The sequence below is a fragment of the Patagioenas fasciata genome, chromosome 9 (genome assembly GCF_037038585.1).
Source record: "Patagioenas fasciata isolate bPatFas1 chromosome 9, bPatFas1.hap1, whole genome shotgun sequence".
In the NCBI taxonomy this organism is placed as follows: domain Eukaryota; kingdom Metazoa; phylum Chordata; class Aves; order Columbiformes; family Columbidae; genus Patagioenas; species Patagioenas fasciata.
The window spans coordinates 19,975,245-19,995,570 of NC_092528.1; the positions used below are offsets into that span (position 1 = coordinate 19,975,245).

Below are 20,326 nucleotides of genomic sequence, written 5' to 3' on the forward strand. Positions count from 1 at the left end.
GACACAGAAATGTTTAAAGGGCAACCTGGTAGGATTTCTTTTTTTTTTTGTCCAAAACAAAAAAGAAAAATTAAAGAAATTTGTCCGTTTTTCTTTTTGATTTGGTAAATGGCTTGCTTGGATTGAGTTTCTAATTAAGGTTGTTTTTATATTGGGATGTTTATTTTGCAGGCAGATTATTTCCAGTAATGCATCTCGGATAAACAGGCAACAGTAAACCACAGACAAATCCATCACTAATTCTGGCATTATCAATCACTTCTTAAGCTAATGCACTAAATCTCTGAAGACAAACATTTAGCTCTGTTCGATGTGTTACTGTACGTCAACTGTTGATAGAGAGGTTTTTTAATGATTTTGGATGTGTCATGCTCCACTTAGAATTCTCTAGTGTTTCCATTGATAAATACCGAGGCATAACTGTCATTTGCATGAATGGAAGCTGTAATTATAAATGTACTTATGGCCTGTGTTGAAGTCAGGAATGTGAAGAGGAATGTTTGCTAATGTAGAAATCTAAATAACAGTTATAAATGTTCACTCTTTAGCATGGAAATTATATTTCAGACCATTTGAGATGCATTTTGTTTTTAAAATAATAGTTTTAGGAGGCTGAATTTTTAATATTTACCATGTTGAAATTAGATTGTTGAACATATAAATGAGTTTGGAAGAGTGGAGTATCAGTTTATCAAACATGAGAAACAAGCGTGAGAATTGGCTTGGCAAATTTAAGATTTAAAGAATAATGAAGACCTTTGGAGGGGAGCCTACACCTCCTTAGGACTGTATCCTCAAACATTTTGTTTATGATTATCTTTGGATAAACTCATATAGTTTAGGAAAGATACTGCTGTCCTCCAAACATTACGTAATTTAATCAAAAGTTGCAGTTTATTTTCCACGGGAAATTTCAAAAACTAAAAAAAGATTCCACACTTCATTGCAAAACAGAATTTTCTAAACTTTACCCACCTAATTAAGAAAATTTTGAAACTAAATTGATCCTAAAACCAGCGACCATTGCTTTGTGATCATCTCAGCACATGGGTCTCCTACCTGTGAGGCTGGACACAGTGAACGCGATGGCCGAGGTAGAAATCCTCTTGTGTGGGATGAGCGGCCAGTTGAAAGGCTCTCAGCTGTGGTGAGGTGTCTCTGATACATTTGGAGACTTGCAGTCCCTGAAATACTTGGCCTTCAGAAATGGAACCTGGGCATTTTCATGTGAATTAGGATATGTTCCAGATAGAGATGATCAGAGTGTAAAAATACTAATGCGCAATAATAGAAGCACCAAACAAAATCTTGAGTTGGCAAGAAGGCACTCAATTTCCATTCAGTTTATGTTCACTTGGGTAGAAAATACTTAAATCTTTATCAGCTGCCAAAATAGCTAGGCAGTTGGATGACTGTGGGAGAAGGTGAGATGCTCTGAGATGGCTTAATTTGTAGTGGGCCTGAATGAACAGCTGTACTGTGATGCTTTCCCAGATGGAGGTTTGTTGGCCACTTGTTTTGCTGGCATTGTTCAAGGGATTTACTAGCTAGCCCAGAGACCTCTGAAATACTATGAGGCCATATAGATTTGACAAGTGCATCTCTTTCTTGATGACTGGAGAAGTAGGAGTGCCTCATGGTTCCAGTCATGATCCAGAAGGATACTGTGAACTAAAAATTATTGCAATCCAAGTTATAAATTTTCCCTCTGAAACACCTCATTAATATCCTTCCACTGAAGACCACAGAGATCAATCCATATAATTTCTAATTACTAGTATAAAGATGAGGCAATTGTCAAATGAAAAACATATTTCTTCAGTTAAATTTGATGAAATGAACACAATAGTGATGCTATTTGTGTATTCATTTTTATTTTTAGTATCGATTCATATTATCCTGCTTTACATCAATAGCGCTTTGCAAGCACCATGAGTTTGTCATCTGTGTGGTCATAGCAGACGTGTTTAGCAGGCTCCTTTTTAAAATGTACCTGCTTTGATTTCTGTGAAATTCGTGCCGTAGATGAACTGTAGTGAAATTAGTTAAGTGAGTAACATGCAAGATCTATTTTATAGCCAGATGGCATGCTTTGTGTTCTGCATACTAAAGCTGACACTGTGGATAAGTTATTGTAATAAAAGCCAATAACTAAAAAAGGGGGTTGTTTTTGCCTCACCTAAATACTGTAAACAAAGGTTATGCAAAAATTGGTTGTTTAAATATGCTTCATATTGTTAGCATTTGGATTAATAATATTCATATTTTCTAATGCTGCTATAAAATATTTTAACAAAAGTTAGTTATAGGCATTCTTTAAAGTAAGTTAAAAATAAACAGTCCGTTTACTGTCCTATGACAACTACAACTTAGCTTCCACTCCTGTGTTCAATACCAGCTTTCCCAATTTATTGTTTTTTTTAATGGCAGTCAATGTTGTTTAAGATTGCTTCAAATACAGAGTGCAGAACTTGTTCATATTTTTGCTGGGATTGTCTTGCAGAACCAAAATATCAGTAGTAATTTAGCTTGCGTTTATTAACTGCAAACTGATCTTTGCTATCTGGAGTCTTTGGATCAAATATGCTATTCACTAACAAAAGAGATATTCGGGGTCATTTTAATTAGGGGCAAGGAACTGAATTACTGCACTACAAAGCACTGCCTGAATCCTATTTGCAGTTCCTTGCAAACTTCTGCTGAGAAGTTGTTGCTAAGAAACACCATCAAGTGTGTGCAGCTGCTCCAGAGCAGCTTCTACTTTACCCTTTCTGACATGTTCAAAATATAAAAGAAAATATTGGGTTTTACCAATATTTTTAACAGATGTCTATGTGCTTACAGTTTTTAAAGAACAGAGAAATAATGGATGTTGTACAGATGAATAAATTACAGCACCTTGGAAACACGGGTGGGGTCATATTGTCACTTAGGTTTAAAAAGCAGTTTTTGCAACTCAGATTGTTGGAACAATTCCTCAGAACTAAAAAAATTACATTTCCAGTTTCCCAAATACATTGTAAGTAGTTTGATGCATGCACTGGCAGAATAATTGCTTGACACTAAGATCACTAAGCAAAGAGTGAGCTAACAGAATCAGATTAATGAAAACATATGGTAATTACAACTGTGAAAAAACAACTTAGAATTTATGATGTTGCCTTGGGGCAAATCAGATGTGTTATCAATGAACAATTAGAGTTGATAAAAGTAGTCTTGGATGTATAGGATTACCATGCGTAGTTACAGATGAGTTTTAAATGAAAGATTTATTGGAAGTTTCCTGCCTAAAATATGTGTGACATGTAAACACATTGTTTGTGATAACAAATAAAATCAAGTCAATTCCTGCAGAACACTCCATGGCAGAAGATCAAAGTTTATGAATGCTTTTCATTTATATTCTATAAAAGATTAATTTCATGCCCTTTACTGTATTAATCGGTTTCCCTAATATCTGTGTTATTAATGAATATTCCTATAATGGCTGTCAAAATTGTGGCATATTAAGAACGGAAGTAAAAAATTAACTTTATGGCTATGAAAACCTCTGCATTTTGCAAGAGCAGAAAAAAATCATGTGACAAAATACAAGTGGGAAATACCTACCACATAAAATTCAAAAATCAGTTCCAAAGGGCAGATAGTTCTGAAGAGTCAGTCTTTTGGGAACTACATATCTTTTCCTCTCCAATATCCCCATTCTGCCAGCATAGAGTAAGGCTTCCAAAACCCATTCAGAAGTCTAGTGAAAGATATACAGAAGTATATCTCAGCCAGCTTTGGCATGGAACAGTGATAGAGAAAACTGGAGGGAATAAAAGGTTTAGGGAATAGGGAGAAAGGAAGAAATACAGCTGACTACAGGCTGCCATTTTTATAACAGAAAATTTACTGTTAGTTATCTCCAATTTTAGTTGGAAAAACTGCATTTTATTACTTTTCTTTTGAAGTTTCTGTGATTGCAAAACAAAATTAGATAACTTGTTCTGTGTATCCTTGTGCAAGTACATCGTATTGTGCTAGGGTTGCCTACAAGAAATTGTAGGACTGGGTCTGGATTATGTTTGGCAGTAACTTGCACACATATATAGAGTCAAATTTTGAACAAGATACTGTGACTCCACCTCATGTGAGAAATCAACTTGTACTGAAATTAATAATTAAAGCTTTAATGTCATCACTGTAATGCAACTTGGCCTGGAACCAGACTCCTGAAGCTTTCAGAAGGAAATGCAAATTATCGTAAGCTTTCCTTCAGTATCATTTAGATGCCCATAATCGTAAGTAATATGAGGATCTGACTTCCAAATCTAGTTGAGCCTTTAATTATATGTAGAATTAGGTGATCACCAGATTCACCATTCATGTCAGCAAGACTGTTATATCTCAATTGCTTCTAATTGTTCTTCTTGAGTGTTGGACTCTTTACCAGCACCACATTGTAAAGCTTGAATCTTCCTTATCCAGGATCTGTTTAAACTCTGGCATTGTAGTGTAGTAGTCACTGCCTCATCACAGGAACTGTCCTGTAGCAGTTAGTGAGGTTTTATTTGTCCTGGAATGATCAAATAGAAAGATTAAAAAAATTCAAGATCCCCAAACAGGATAATTGGTACAGGTACAGTTACTTTATGAAATTTTCTTAATGTTCAAATGCAAGTGAGTAGTCAAGGAAAAAACAGGGAAGAGAATGCTTAAAGACAATTTTAAAATCATTTGAAACTCATGCTCTGCTTGTAACTAATCACAGGCAGAGTTTAGTTTCCATGTAAGCGTATGCACAAATTCTGGTAGCGCATCTCCTTTAGAAAAGGCAGTCATATTCTTTGGCAAGGATCAACAAAATGAAATTGATAAGAGATTGTACTTCATTTTTCACGCTTCCATCTTATATTCCTGCTATAAATTTCATTCTTCTTCTGTTCTCAGAGCTTATATTGAAACATGTTAGGAAAAAAATATTCCTAGAGACATTTGACAACCTTTTTTTGTTCTGACCTGTTGCACTTTCCCACAAAACAGAAGGAAAATTTCTACTTCTATAGAAACTTAAATTCTACTTTGAAGGAAAATTTTTATGACTTTCAAGATCCTTTGATACCAGTGGTGATAATGCAGTTATTTACTCCATTGGCTACTGGATTAATCCTCACTTATCATCATAGTTACAGCAACATTTACCTCTTCAAAATAATGTCATTATGATTTAAACTAGGAATTAGTAAACAACTCACAGCTGTTGTGCAAAATGTTTGTATAGTAATGCATATTCATGAATATTTCATACAATAACACTTATTAATTTGTTTTTTGCAGAGAAACAACTGAATTATATTTTATAAATTGGTGTTCAGCAAATAATGCAGTTTGTTTTTCATGATTGGTGTCAGTGATATATGAATCTCCCTAAGTGTACTTTCCCACTAAACACTGCAAAAAACTGCTTTGCAGGATCTTTAAATATCATTGAGGCAAATGTTTTTTCATGTATGTGCTAGGTATGAAGGGGCTACAGAATCATGGTCACAGATTGTAGAACAGAACCTCAAGGGGTTCATTTCTTTTCCCAAACACAGCAAAAATTCCTAGACTCTTCCCATCCAATCTGTTCTTGGTTTCAAACAGTGGAGATACCAACAGTGGGAAGCAGTCTCTTTTCATAGCCATACCATATGATAGATTTTCTTTCCTTATGTACAACTTTAAAGATGTAACTTGAAGTGAGCTCTGTTTTGAGGAGGTTGGGCCAGATGATTTCCAGGAGGACACAAGAATCTAAATAATTCTACGATTCTGTAATTTTGTATACCAAAATTTCTACTTCTTCAGCTTTAAGCCCACTATAATGAGATATGGGGAATATTTTATTCCCTTCATCTTTGCAGCCACCTCTTACATATTTAAATGTCACTGCTCTGAGTCCTGTTGGTCTGATACTGTTTGAATCATAAATAGCTTCCTGGAATTTGGGGTTTTTTTTCAGATCTTTAGTTCAACTAACCCACACCTTTCATGGTGTTCTCAAAGTTGGATTATGTAGGCTGTATTGTAGACCTTACCAGTACTTAACAGGATGGAAAGCTCAGCGTGCTTTCCATACGACATATTATGAATATAACCCATTATGTCAGTCTTGTCTGATATAGCCATGGGATGGTCAGCTTATGATCCATTGTAATTTTGAGATTGTGGGGGTTTTTTTACAGAATGGATGCACCGCCAACTGTTCAGGATCTTGCATGTGTGTCGGTGGTTATTCTTGCTGAAAGTGTAGAAATGTGTGATTTGTCCTAGAATTATATTCTGTTGTTTCCTTCTCTGAGACCTATACTGTATTTCTTTGTCTTGATTATGAAAATGTAAAGTGATTTTATGAAAAGCATTTCTGAAGTCAAAATATAAAATTATACTTCCCTTCTCACCTACAAAATGTGGCTGACTTACGAATTGGAATAATCTTGATCTATGTCATTTTTCAAGCGCTCATAGGTGGTTTCATAATTCTAGTTATTTGGAAATCAATAAATAGAAGCAGTCTAGAGTTCAATGATTCTTTTGTTCTCCTTTTTCTTGAAAAAGAACAAAGATTAGGTTTACTGAACACTAAGTGTTTAGAAACTTCACCTGTCTTCCACACGTTCTCAGAGGTTGTGGATCCAGCGAGATGCTAGACAATGTCCTTTCCAGTGGCAGCTGGAAAAACTTTACAGCCCTTCCCACAAATGAATTGTTGATCTGGCATAAAATTATAAAGCTAAGATAAGGCATTTTATTTTTCTCAGCAAGCTCAACATGAACTCCAGCACCTTTAAGATTTCTTCAGTGCTGTGTTAGCCTTGAGGAGGAACAGGACCATTATAATAGTGAATTTAATTCAGGTATAACTAGATTTTGTGGGGTGGTCAATAAGCAGAAGCTGTTACTTAGATCAGTGAGGGTTTCTATGGTCTTTATTTTGATACCAATTTCATTTAGTCTTCTCCAACAAACCTTTAAAAGGAAGAAAGCTGTTCTTCAAGCTTTTTCTGCTTAATTCTCACTTAACTAGCAAAACTATGAACCCTGTCCTGTAAGAAGTCAGATTTGATTCTTTTTCATCACAGTAATTTGATAGAACAATTCCACTTTTCATGCTGAGGATATAGGCTAGACTTCTCTGACATTTATAAATTCCTGTAAAGCTTTTCAATGGACTTAAAAGAAAAATAACGTTAGTTCAGGCTACATGAGAGACCCTAAAAGAGCAGAGCATGGGGAAAGAGGAGTAATATGCATAAATTGGAGCATCATTTAAGCTTTTTTGGAAGTTTCTGGGCACCATGAGTTTTCAAGTTAGGTAACTATGTAGATTGTGTGTTCTATATGTCTGAAAAGCATACGCAAATCCCTACTCAGCTCCTTATGCTTATTGATTGCATGCTGATGCAAATTCATATCTGAATCAGAAAGTTCTGTCCTGACTTCATACCTAACAGCTCCCGATGGTACCTTCTTGAGTGAATTTTAGTTACTTTTCTAATGTAATATTTTTGCCATCCAGAGGAGCCTGTCTGTAAGTTCCAGAATTTGTTTATATGTGTTGTGTGACTTAAGTGTTGGTATCTTGTCACTTCTTCCAACTGTAAAGAACAGGATTTTATCCATAGCATTCGGAGAAAATGCATTTGGTGATATCTGTCCAGTTCTTGGTAGTGTCTCCGTGTCATGGAATCAATGAATTGTTCTCATTTAACTATTAACCAAACCATTTAAGCATTAGCTGATCTTTTTTTTTTTAATAGATGGTGTGTTTTGCTTAGCCTTGCTGACCATTTCTCTAGTGCTGCCTGCAGCAATATATGTACATCCAAGGATTTCAGTCAGCTCTAGGAAAGGTGTATGCCCTTGTTAAGTGCTTAAAAAGCTTTTCCTTTTCACTTACTGAAGGATGTGTTATTTGGGATTGGATCAGAAAGTTACAAGTCAAGATCCTTCATGCTACTTATTTTTCAATAATTCATACTATTATTCTCCTCTTTAGCCTTCTTTTCCTATTGAAAACACTGACTAGAATTGTTTAGTGATTTTTTTTTCTCTGAAATGTAATTAAAATATATAAGAAACCTCGAGTCATGACATTCCACTTGTAGCAGTGCAAGGTAGTATCTTAAAAGAAAAAAGTAAGCTTAATTATGGTATTTGATAATATTTATGGAAAGCTACCAGTCAGTCATACAGAATTTAAAGGGGCCTGTTATTGCTTAGAAATAAAAAATATAGTCTTACAGTTAAACTTTTTTTCTGCTTTAATTCAACCCATTAATCCTAGCGAAGTCTCCCTCCAATTTACTCACATTTACATCCTTGAAATCCTTGTACACAGTAATAATGAGTCCATTTAGTAAGGATTTAGCCAAGCTATGCATTTTATTTCATATATTCTTTCTTCATAAGTTATTCTTTCCATCTTCATAATTACTACTTCTGCAGTTCTCTTTTTGCCCTACAATTTGCTAGTCTCTTCCTTGTATACATACAGATGGAAATGTGTGTATTCTTTGTGCTCTAATTGTGCTGGTGTTCTATAAATAGGGAATAGTACCTTTTTAATGCATCATGTGCTACTGCATCCTTTCAGCAGTCATTTGGAAAGGAAAAATATTCATATGTAGTTACAGAATATTGTTATAGATATCTTGGGCTTGCAGTGAAAAGTGTCTTATTTTTCCTTTGTTGATTTTTTTTTTTTTTAATTTTTTTAAGTGAGGCAATTACAATGAATGATTATGAAGTTTAATAGAACTAGAGGATCTCCAGGCCCCATGGATAAATAGCCCTTGTCTTTTTTCTTTGGCTCTCATGAAAATACGTAAATGAGTAAATCCTGCAGCCATTTTTGCTGGCTTTTGGTGTCACCAAGTAAATCTCAATATTGTTACGTGTGACCTATATACAGTGAGAGGGTGACATTTCAGCTATTCTGGCTGGTAAGCTTGAGTTGTATGACAGCTATACCTTAAAGGTCCCATGAATAATTAAAAAAAAAAAAAAGATAAAAAAAGGTTTTATGGGGAGTTAGCCATTGCGAAATTCAGTCAAATATTCAAAAAAACACACAAACAAACCCCAAACAACAAAAGCCCCCACACCCACATATAACTCAATTATGCCCTACATACCTGTGCTGTCTATAGTGTCACTGCAATGAAGTCCAAAATACTAGGGTCATCAGCACTGTGGGTTCGAGAAATCACATATACACATATTTTCTTTTAAATATGTTCTTTGACTTGTGTAGCATTTTTCCCAGATCTGTTGTAGTATCTTTTGGTCAGTAGATGGTGCAGCAGGTTACAAACTTGGTTTTCCCATGTGACATAGTTTTGACCATTACTTGAGTCAATAATGTAAAATTTTAGTTTAGACATGTTATATTTATATTTTAGTTTAGACATGTTATATTTATATTAGTAAATTCAGATCAAATCCATTAGGCTTTAAGTATGATTAGTTATTTTTAAATTTCATATATAATGCATAAGAGTGACATTGGACATAAAATAGCAAATATACAGTATTGGAAGCAAACTTGGATAATGTGAATAGATATAAATTTATTGAAATATAGACAATGGATTTGTTGAGTTTTTCTGGAGATTCATTCTTCTAAACGAAACTCATACTAGAAACTATTGCTACTGGCATGAGTTGTGTCAAATTCTGCATGGAATTATACCAAAATAAATTCAGTTTGCAAATCAAACACATCATTTAGGATCTACTGAAGTTTAGTGTCTCTGCCTTGGTAATTACTGCTTCGCCCACCATTAGCCACAGATGTATGGAGCAAGTTTTTTTTTCTCCTTGGCTGAAGGGAGAGCAATGCTACATGGTGCATGTTCCACTATAGTAATTATAAAGCACAAAGCTTTGAAAATCACCTGGCAGTCCCATGTACTGTGGACTTGCCTTCTTTGGAAATATTGTAGGGATAAGGTGTGTATCAGTAAACCTACCTATTGGATGCCACACATGTTCTTCTTAACTGATGTTTTTTTCCTGTAATACAATATAGTTACAAGTTCTACTCTGACAGATGTCTGAATTGCTTATTAGTTAAGTGGCTAATGGTTGGTAAAACACAAAACATTGGATCTGTGTGAGCTAGGGCTTTGCTTCATCAATTCTTCTGGTTTTTTCTGAATGAAAATTTATGAAATAATTGATTTATTGTCTCGGGTTTTCAGAAAATTCATTTTGTGCCAAAAGACCATTGCAAAAATCACCACATCCAGTTTTTTCTTGATATTAACTACAGTTTTCTCATGAAAATGGTATTGGTTCTAAACTATTAAAATACAAGATCTATTACAGCCTCTCACCTTTTAAGAAAAAGAAAATTACGGAGGAATTTACATCTATTTTTATGATGTGGTGGGATAATCAAAATTTAAAGCTTCAAGGTCAAATGTGTTTTCCTGAGTGACTCAATTACTGCTCAGTTTGATGGCAGTAGAGGAACAAGGATGCTTGAGCTTTAAGATTGCTGAGTTTTCATTATATAACTAGAGCATATTAACAGGAAGCCATTAAATACAATTTATATGTGAATAGCCCACTTGGTAGGCACATTGGCTACATTGTGTGAGGGATTAAATAAATGTAATACTTTCCCATTATTATTCACTGAATAGGGGGTTTTTATTATTATTATTATTATTATTAAGTTTTGGTTAAAATGTGTGTAGTTATATTGTCAAAGTGACATGTCTGTTTTCCTAAAAGCTAACTCTAGTTCAATGTTAGCCCTTCTTTTTTTTTCCCCCAGTTTGCATCTACCCTTTGTATTTGCATTTTGCTGAGCATTTTGCGTGTTTGTAATTTTGATCTTCTAAATTTTGTGGCTGTTGAGGTATACAGTTCTTTGGTAAACACTTTCATAAATCTTTGAATGTTCACTTGGAAATCATTGAAATAGACTATTTTCCAACTAGAGAGATACATAAATAAGAATTCTAGTACCAATTTGAAATTTTCTCAGCACTGTGCCAGGGGGTTATCACTGGTCTTACATTCCATGTCACAGCCATTTTCACAAATTAATGTTCTAAATTACTTTTTTTTTTTCAATTTATGCCAATTTACTCGGCCTTTCTCCCATTTACTAGTCTATAATTTACACGTCCATTTGTCATCTCTGTTTCTGGCCCAGTATCTCTGCTAAATATACTTACTCAGAGTAAATAAAACAATCTCTGAAATGTGCTTCTTTCTTCAATGAGTTGGCAGAAGCACTTTCTGTAGCATTAGCTGGTTGTCTTTCTTTGGCAAGTTGTTTCCAGCAGTTATTAGTCTTATTTCGTTGTTGTTGTCATTTGAGAATCCTAACATGAATTACTATATTTTAATTCCCTTAAAGAAAAGCATAGAGATATATTGTAATGAAATGCAATTTTTTCAAATGGTCTTGGTAACATAAAAACATGATCAAATTTCTAGTAGGAGATTAGCTCAGTCAAACCAAATATTAGTTATAAAAATCAGTTATTGGGGCAGTGCTTTGTTCTGGACACTGCAACTGTACTGTACATAAGATTTTGATTATCCAGTGGAGGCACAGAGAGCAGGTACAGGTTGACACCATACAGCTTTGCTCAGATAGTGGCTGGTGTCATCTATATACTGCACGTATTTCTCTATTTCTCATTCTAATTTCCCAATAGCATGCTGGGCAGTTTCAGGCAGAAACCTCTCCTCCTGGGCTTTGCTGAACTGCTGTGCTGGCTTTACACCAGATTCTGATGTAAGTCCAGATCTAGCAGTCCTGAAGTTGTTATCATCCTTCTGCCTGACAGATGTATCCCCTTACTTGACGTCTAATAACAATTTGTCATTAGCATTTTAGTGGAGCTCAAGCTGTAAATGTGAAATAGCATTCTCACAGAGAGCAGCACTGAAGAAAATACTCTGTTCACTTCAGCACTGGAAATAAGACTGTAGGCGCATAATCAAACAGTGCTTAAAATAAGTTTAAAAATCTTGAGAGAGAGGCCTCATATCTATAATCAGATCTACAGGCTCTTTCTTCATAATTAACTGCTATTTTATTAGTTTCTAATACTGTATATGCCACATCTGAATATATATGTTCTTGAGCCATCTTGATTGATAATAGAATTTTATATGAACAGATTTCTTTTTACATTTACAATCTTATTAGAAAATTCTAATAGTAGTTGGTACATCTATTACTTTGGATTTTAAAGAATAATCTCAATAAATAAGTCCTTTTAAAGGATCAGAAAAATGGCATACATGTTTTTTCTCACATTATATTTCTTTGCAGAGCATGCAAGGAATGGAATGAGGGAAGCAGAAGGATCATCCCTAAAGAGAAAAATAAAATAACCTGAAGAACAGGCACTTGCTGTCTTCAGTCAGTTTATCACTTTCAGTATTTCACATCCTCTATCATAAAATACCTAATAGGCTGACTTAAAGCCATATTTATGTTCATTTGATTGGCAGTCACTTGAGTGCATTTGTGAAGGTAAAAATATTATGAGGTTTCTTGCTGTGTGAAGGCCATAAGATCTACTGTTTGTGGGTTTTTTTTACTAAGTATTGTCAAAGTTTGCCCCAGCAAATGAGGAAAGGGTGATTGCATAGGTATGTGTTCCTCTTGAAAGCTCTCCATGAAGAGGCAGGAATAAAATTTTGGAAAGTGAGCTATTATTGCTATCTGTCAGTTGGAACCCTCCTTTTACAGTCTAGAAAGCCAATAATCTTTGAACTATGTTGTCCATCCCTTTCTCTCTAAGAAGCACAAGGGGAAAAGTAAAAATTCCAAGGCAGGGAAGGGGGTGGGGGAGAACTTTGAGCACATATTCTGTGAACTCTAACATTTGACAGGTCTTCTAGATATAATATTTTGTCAATATTATATTGCGTAATGAATGCCAAAACTTTTGGGCCCCTTCATAGTCACTTCTAATAAAAACAACAGAAATTGGATCAATTATTCTCCCCATTCTTTTATTGGGTAAGACATCAAATCCCAACAGCTTTGATTGCTTCCACTTTCTTTTTGTTGCTCATGTTTTTGTTGGACTGTGGTCAGGAAGAAAAGTGCTGATATGCAAAGAATACCTTCTGAACATCAGCCAGAGACATAACCCAAAATATTTTGATCTTCCAATGAGCCTTAAACTAAAGCCAAAATTCAAGGGAGTAAAATCTCATTGCCTTCATGAAAATTAGCACATGCATTCTGCAGGTTTCTTTCCAAGTGATTTCTTCCGCATTTTCCTGGCACAGAGTTACTACCATTATCCCAGGTACAACCTCCACTTGGAATCAAGTAAAGGTTTTAAGGTACCCCTTTTCACCTATCCTTTTTCCAAATTACTAAGCCAGTGTGCATAATTTGAGTCAATTAGCAATTTTATAGGTCACAATTATCCTTATTGTTGATTCCCTCTATAACAAATCCTGGATGAAGCAGTTATGTTTATACCAAAATGTAAGTATTCTAGTGGTGAGACTACAACAATACTTGGTAGTTAATACAACAATATGAAGTAGTTAATGCTGTAATTCTGATTGTTTCAATGTAGATATCTATTTCATGGAATATTCTTCTTCCCCAAGTTGCATTTAGTTCTGCTTTAAAAAAGGAACTCTCTTATCTGTTTGAGAAAACCCATATAAACTTGTAAAGGATTCATTTTACATTAGCATCCATGCCATATTCCAACATAAGTGCTAATTTGAATGCTTCAGCTGATTTTAAGTGACCATGAATATGCTACTGTACAGTGGCTTTCACCTCAATCTTTGGTGGTCAAATTAAATTCATTGCTATTTAAACACTGTTCTCCTGCCAGTTCACTCCTTGAGCCTGGAGTACATGAGGCAGAAAAAAACAGCTGTAGAAATCTGGTGAAGAACGTGCATTTATATGTGGTGACTTGTAAGTAATATCTAAGTTTGTGCAGGGATTTCGAGTTCCATTGAAATTATAAAATGATTGAGAATGCATGCAATAACTTTAATTATTGAAAAGCTAGAGTGAGATTCACTATTCCCTAAGCATCTAACTGTGTAGCACCTAACCAAGTTATGGACCTAACTCCCTATAAAATCAATGTCTATAAACTGATTAGCTGCCTTTTGAGTATCCCAATACCTTCCTCCTTACCTTTGAAATGGTGCTGTTTGGGTCCAAGTCCTATCACCTGGTTAACAAAACCGAGGAAGATGTGTGTTCATGTTGGTAAAGGATGCAATGCACATTGTTGTTTTCTCTAGATGGGCTGCAAAAGGCTCTCTTATACCAAAGCAAACAGATCAGTCACAGTTTTCTTACTTTTGTATGCTATTCAGTACAAAATAATGGTATGCACTTCATGTTGCAAAGGAGCCTGGATCAATAAAAATAGTATCAGTTTAATCAATAGTAATGTTTTGTCTGACTAAAAAAAATAGTCATAAGTGTTGCTTTGAAAGAACAGGCCTTATGAAAGTCTCTGCTTTTTAAGAGCTGGCGATCCCTGGCCTCGTGTGGATTTAAGTGCATATTACCTTTTTTGCCTGCCTGTGTAAACATACCATGTATTGTTCCTGGAAATATGACTGCAGAAAGCTGCTGTTTCTGGGAACAGTGTTACAGGGCTGATAATGTTGATTGGTGACTAATTAGTGCCATTCCCAGAAGTATTATCTCCAGAAGAATTTCCGAGAAGGGACTGACAACATGGTGTGTTTGTATATGCCCAAGTCATGCTGGTGTGTTACTACCTCTCCCATAATTTAAAGTCTGTGACAAATGGCAGTTGTGAATTTGTATTTTTTTTTTTTCTAAGCGTGATTAGCTAAAGCATAGCTCTGTTCCCTTCATCTCGATCTTTTATCATATTTTGTTCTTTTTGTTGCAAGAAAAACACCAAAAAGATGAACACAATACTAATGGCTTCCTTTGGCTGCCTCTGTGCATGCAGAACTCAAAACTCTTGGCTATGTACATTTATGTGTCTAATTTACAAAGATATCTATTCTTATATGGGAGAACTGATCTTGTGACACCTCTCCAAATGAGTCCATGATGGATGAAAGTATCTTAACATAATTAGTGGAAGACTCTAAGCAAATAAAATGTAAAGAATAAATGGCAAAAAAATCAGGTCAGCAAAATAAGAATGACTAACGAAAGCAACAGCGATGAATTATCATTAAAAATAAAGTACAATTTTTAGTTCGTTGGAAATGAAAATCCAGAAGGCAGTCTGGATTTTGTCAGAAAGCTTTAATGTTCTTCAGTTAAAAAGTTTCAGGAGCATTGCTGCCAGTGGCAAACTGTGAAGTGTTTGGTCTTGTCTGATGAGGAATAAGCTGTATGCAAGGAAGTGCACAAACGATGAGGAAGTGCCATAGCGAATAAAAACCAGTGTTGGAGGTAGCTCAGTTGCATTTCAAGTGCTAAGAGAAATCTTATAGCTAGAAAATCAACTCTAAGCTTGCCCATTCTGTTTGGGGATTGGAGAAATTTGTCTTAGGAGTGTCTTTAGAATTTGCTGTTTCACACTGGCTGGAACTAGGTGCAGCAACACATCTGCCCTGGCAATGCTGGTTTTGGTAGCAGTGGTGGAGGCTCGAGCAGTGAATACTTGCATAAACCACCTTCTGTAAGGTTGGATATTTGAATCCATTTTTGCTTTATTTATAAAGGATTTTTTGTAGGATGGTGTGTAACTTAAGCACCTAGTCTTCATTTGGAACTTCTATTGATAAATCTATGCTGACATAGTTTTATTTGCAAAACATCTGCTGTTCTTCTCTATAACAACTTTTGATGATGTGGTCGTTTGGATCAGCTGTGCATATGATTTATCTGTTTGCTTATTGTCAATACTTTAAAATCAGCAAATTCAGATAGGTTGGATACACAGCTCAGAGCTGTCCATCCCTCACCCCCAACCCCCCAAATAAATTTTTCTAGGATATCTTACCATGCTTAGGTGGCTAGAATAGAATAGAATAGAATAGAATAGAATAGAATAGAATAGAATAGAATAGAATAGAATAGAATAGAATAGAATAGAATAGAATAGAATAGAATAGAATATCAAATGTGTTTGACAAGTACCTTTGTATCTGAATTCACACTCTTGGTATTTATATGTCAAAGAAAAATATCAGAGTCCGTTATTGTTATGCAGGCAAAGGTTTCAAGGGCATGAGATAATGATTCAGGGTTCCAGGGTATTAAATCTGGTTTTGCCACTGAATGATTTTTGGTTGAATAACTCATAAATTAATTTTGCCTCAGTATGCCTGAGAATGTAAAAACTGGAAGTTTCATTGTATGCAAAGCTGAACAGGTCCTCGGCACTTTTGTTGATGCACTCCTGACCTGAGGGTCCATGTTACCACCAGCAATCTTGGAAGAGCACATCATGATCACAGAACCTTTTTTTTCTTTCTTTCTTGCAAGGATACAACTTAAGTGATGAGTTGGCTTAGTCAGATTTTTGGGCAGGCATTAAGGGTACCGATATTTTTTTTTTTAGTGTAGCCTACCCTTCTGTTCCCAGGCATTTGCTGCAGAGAGTAATGAAGTAAAACAGTAAAAATCATTGTGGAGAATCAGTCTGAATTGTCTGCAGCCTATGCATTTAAATTGCCAAGAGGCCTTCTGCAGTCTCACCAGTTATCACTTTTGCACATGTTGAGCCTTTGCTGCCTGCCAGCAGCAGTTCAGTAAGTTCTGCACAGGATTTTCTTCTGAATTGATCCTTTCTAAGCTGGTAGTAGAGCAACTGATGTATTTTAATGAATTCTGTTTCACATTTTTTTCCCATTTATACTGCAGTTTATATACTGTCCTTAGAGAATTCTATGTTCATCTTATCTGGCTTTAGAAGGCTACTGGAGAATCTGGGAAATGACAGCTGCTGTGTTTTTAAATTTTGCTGCAAGGTTTCAGCAAAATAACATTGCAAGACTGGAGGGGTTTTGTTGAGTTTTTTTTTTTTTTTTTCCCCTAGGATGGAAGCCTTGGACAAATTATTCTGTTGTTTAGCAAATGACAGCATGTGTATAAATTTCTAACACTCAAACCAATAAGAAACATGCCTCACATTACAAAAAAAATTGAAAGGTTCTTTTTCCAGGGAAGTACTTGATTTAAGATAAATACTCCATCATAGAAGAGAAGGGGACACCCAGAGTCATGAAATTCATGGTCTCCAGTTGACGGAGCCAACCAAATCACAAAACACCATTCATATATGTGACAAGTTTACAGAAAAGCTGCCTTAGAACTTCATTCAGACCCCTGTTTCTCATTGCCAGCTTGTGTTTATTAGTAATTGTTTATTATGCTTTAGTTTTTCACCTCCCCCTACTAGTATTTTTTCCTTCTTGTCTTTCAACGCACAGTGTCTTTTATTTATTGAAGAGGTCACTGGCAATTTTTAAGAAAATGTCCTGTATAGACTATGGAGCAGATTATAAACTGCAAATTACAATAGCAGCACAGGACCTTCGAAGAGAGAGATACTCCCTTTTAGTAACTGAAAATTTGGTTGTTTTACTGTGGAGGACAGAACCAGCAATGCAATTAGCTCTATAAAATCTTAGTAAAACTTCTAATTCTTCAACTTTACCATGACATTATGCAGGAATAAGTGATGCACCACACTGTAAGGTCTAGATATGCTCTAATTCCTCTGTGGCACATATCCCAGCAAGAACCCTTCTACCTCAGATCTATAGCTTGACAGGGAACAGCATCAATGCTGAAGCTTTTTCCTGGTTTCTTTGTTTTCTTGCAGAAATGCTTCTTATTTTTTTGTTTTCTTTCATTAGTTCAAAAAAAACCAGTTTTCTTTTAAATTCTGCAGAAGGTCTCAGATGAGGGAATATTTTGCTTTATGGCTTTCGAATAACAAGTTTCCCTGATATAACCCACAGAGAGCAGTCTTGTATCTGAACTCTGAAGTTCTCTAGGTACTACTTCTGTTTCCCTCCCTTATAAGCCTTTCTTTTCCTGTGCTGCATGACTGTCATACCTTTGCCCAGACCAGGGAGAACCTTGGAGCTTCTAAGCTTGGAGTTTGAAAGACATAGCTAATAATTTCATCACTGGTATATTTTATTTTGTAGTTGTGTCACAAAGTTTTTAAATGTCGACATATCACTTAAGTGCTACTTTCCCTAGGGTAGGTAAGTCTTCTAACTGATCATTCTTCCTGCTGTAACAGCCATGTACAAATTGTAGAGATGGTAAGTTGACAAAATTGTCTTCAGTTGCATCACTCTAGATGTTTTAATTTTTGTTGTTTTCCTTAGTCATTAAAATTGCTTGATCTACTTTTTTCTTTATGTATTTTCTCATTTTGCCTATGTGCAATCAGTGTAATTCAAACTGACTCTCATACTGAAAGTGGCACAAAGGAGGATATGATTGAGAGCAAGAGAGAGATTTGAAATATCGTAATGGATTTCTTTCAAAGTAAAACACACATGGTAAAAATCAGATTAGGAGCAAAATCCTAGCATCTCAGATCCAGTCACTCCCATGTTCAAGAAAAAGTATACTGCCTGAAACCAGAATTTGACTAATAAGCAAATTTTGCATTTTGGCTTATATTCCTGTTTGACATGATTTTTGTTGGTGGTTCTTCATTTATTGCTTTATTTACATCTTTTAAAATTAGTTTTATTGCCTAGCATAACAATATCGTTCTTCATTTATGAGGTGGTGATTATTTCCTAATGAATCTCTGAAGAGACTGGGTTAGGGCTTATCTCTACAGAAGATTCTCCTTTTTTTAAATAGTTACTCTTCCTGGTCTGCTTATGTAGTAATGTCTCAAATATCCAGGGAAATGCCTGGGGGAGAAAGAGGAGTAGCGTCGGTGGTCAGGAATAAGCAAAAGGAAGATTTGATGTGATGAAAATATACTGTAATATATCACCTTTGGAAAAAACCTGCAAGCAGATTACATATTTTGAAAAAATGCAGGCAAATTTCTGAAGAGTCTTTAAATAGTAACAGATGGAGCTGAACTGGAGGAAGCTGCACATGATCTGTCTCATCCTCTGCAGCACCATGTAGCCAGTGGTTTTGAGGTACCTCAAGGTTGATCTTAGATATTTACCATAAATGCTGAAAATTACCCAGTCATTTTAACAGAAAGCTTCAGCTTAGAAGCTTATGATTGAAGGATCAAAGCAATCTCTGCTTTTCTTTTACCCATAATATCTGCTAGTTTTATTCACCTGTGTATCTATCCATGTACAGTCACAACTCGGGGAATGCTTTTAAAACATATGTTTTTAGGAATTCGTCTCTAGTTTTGTGGTGCAGCCGGTACTCTCCTTGTACCTGGATTGCTACAGTAGCAGGCAAATATAAAATGATTAAGTATACTTTGAGCCATTTTTTTCTGATGAAAGGAGTAGAGTACAATGAATCATTGCATGATACATTTATTCTAAAAGTCAGCTTTTAATCTTGCTAGCTTCCATCTTATAAAATGAGGTAGGATTTGCAGTTTGTCTTTCACAGCCATACAGATATTTTAAAGAAAAGTACTCTAGGAGAAAAAAATTTTCTGTCCTGAAATGTTTTCCTGTATTTAATGAAACTGCATTTTTTGTCCCTTCCTATCCCTAAAATGGTAAGATGGATCATTATCACAACAGGGAGCTGACTGTGATTCCCAACCATCACATCATCTTTGACATGTCTCGGCCAGTGCAGTTGCTGTGACAAGTCCCTACAAATAATTAGCATTACTTTTAGAAGAGTGCTGGTATAAGAATGCATGTGTGCTTGTATAAAATTAGATTAGAATGTATGTGTAAATATGTGGAGTGTATTAGACATTATAAATGCCAGTGCACAAGGTGTTCTTTTTCACAGCAGAAGCCTTATGATCTCGCTGTGTTCATTAGACACAGGTGTTGCTTTCTTTGGAGGCAGGATTTGCCTCCTGTTGCTTGTCAATAGGCCTAGAAGTCCTCTATTAACATTGCATTGGGGATCTCACCACCGATTGACTCAATATTTTGTTTTCAATTGTTTCACTAGAGATGAATAAATGCAGCTCTCTGAAGTACTCTTACATTCCCCTTTGAAAGCCCAATTCTAGACAATGTATGCAACAGGGACCCAAATAATCATCATGCTCTTCAAGTTGTTTGCCTTCTATTGCTAAAGTTAAATATGTTTAAATAGTGAAAGTTACCAGCTTGAAACCTCCTATCTGTTCATATAATGAAGGCCAGAGGGAATTTAACCCTAATCATTTTATTCTTTCCTAGAAGCAAATGAACT

General features: G+C 35.4%; 1 protein-coding gene across 10 annotated transcripts in view; it reads left to right on the top strand.

Annotated features, from left to right (window-relative positions):
- Nucleotides 1-20,326, top strand: part of NLGN1 (neuroligin 1) — a 378,226-nt gene that overhangs the window by 256,655 nt on the left and 101,245 nt on the right. The gene's annotated exons all lie outside the window — the stretch shown is intronic.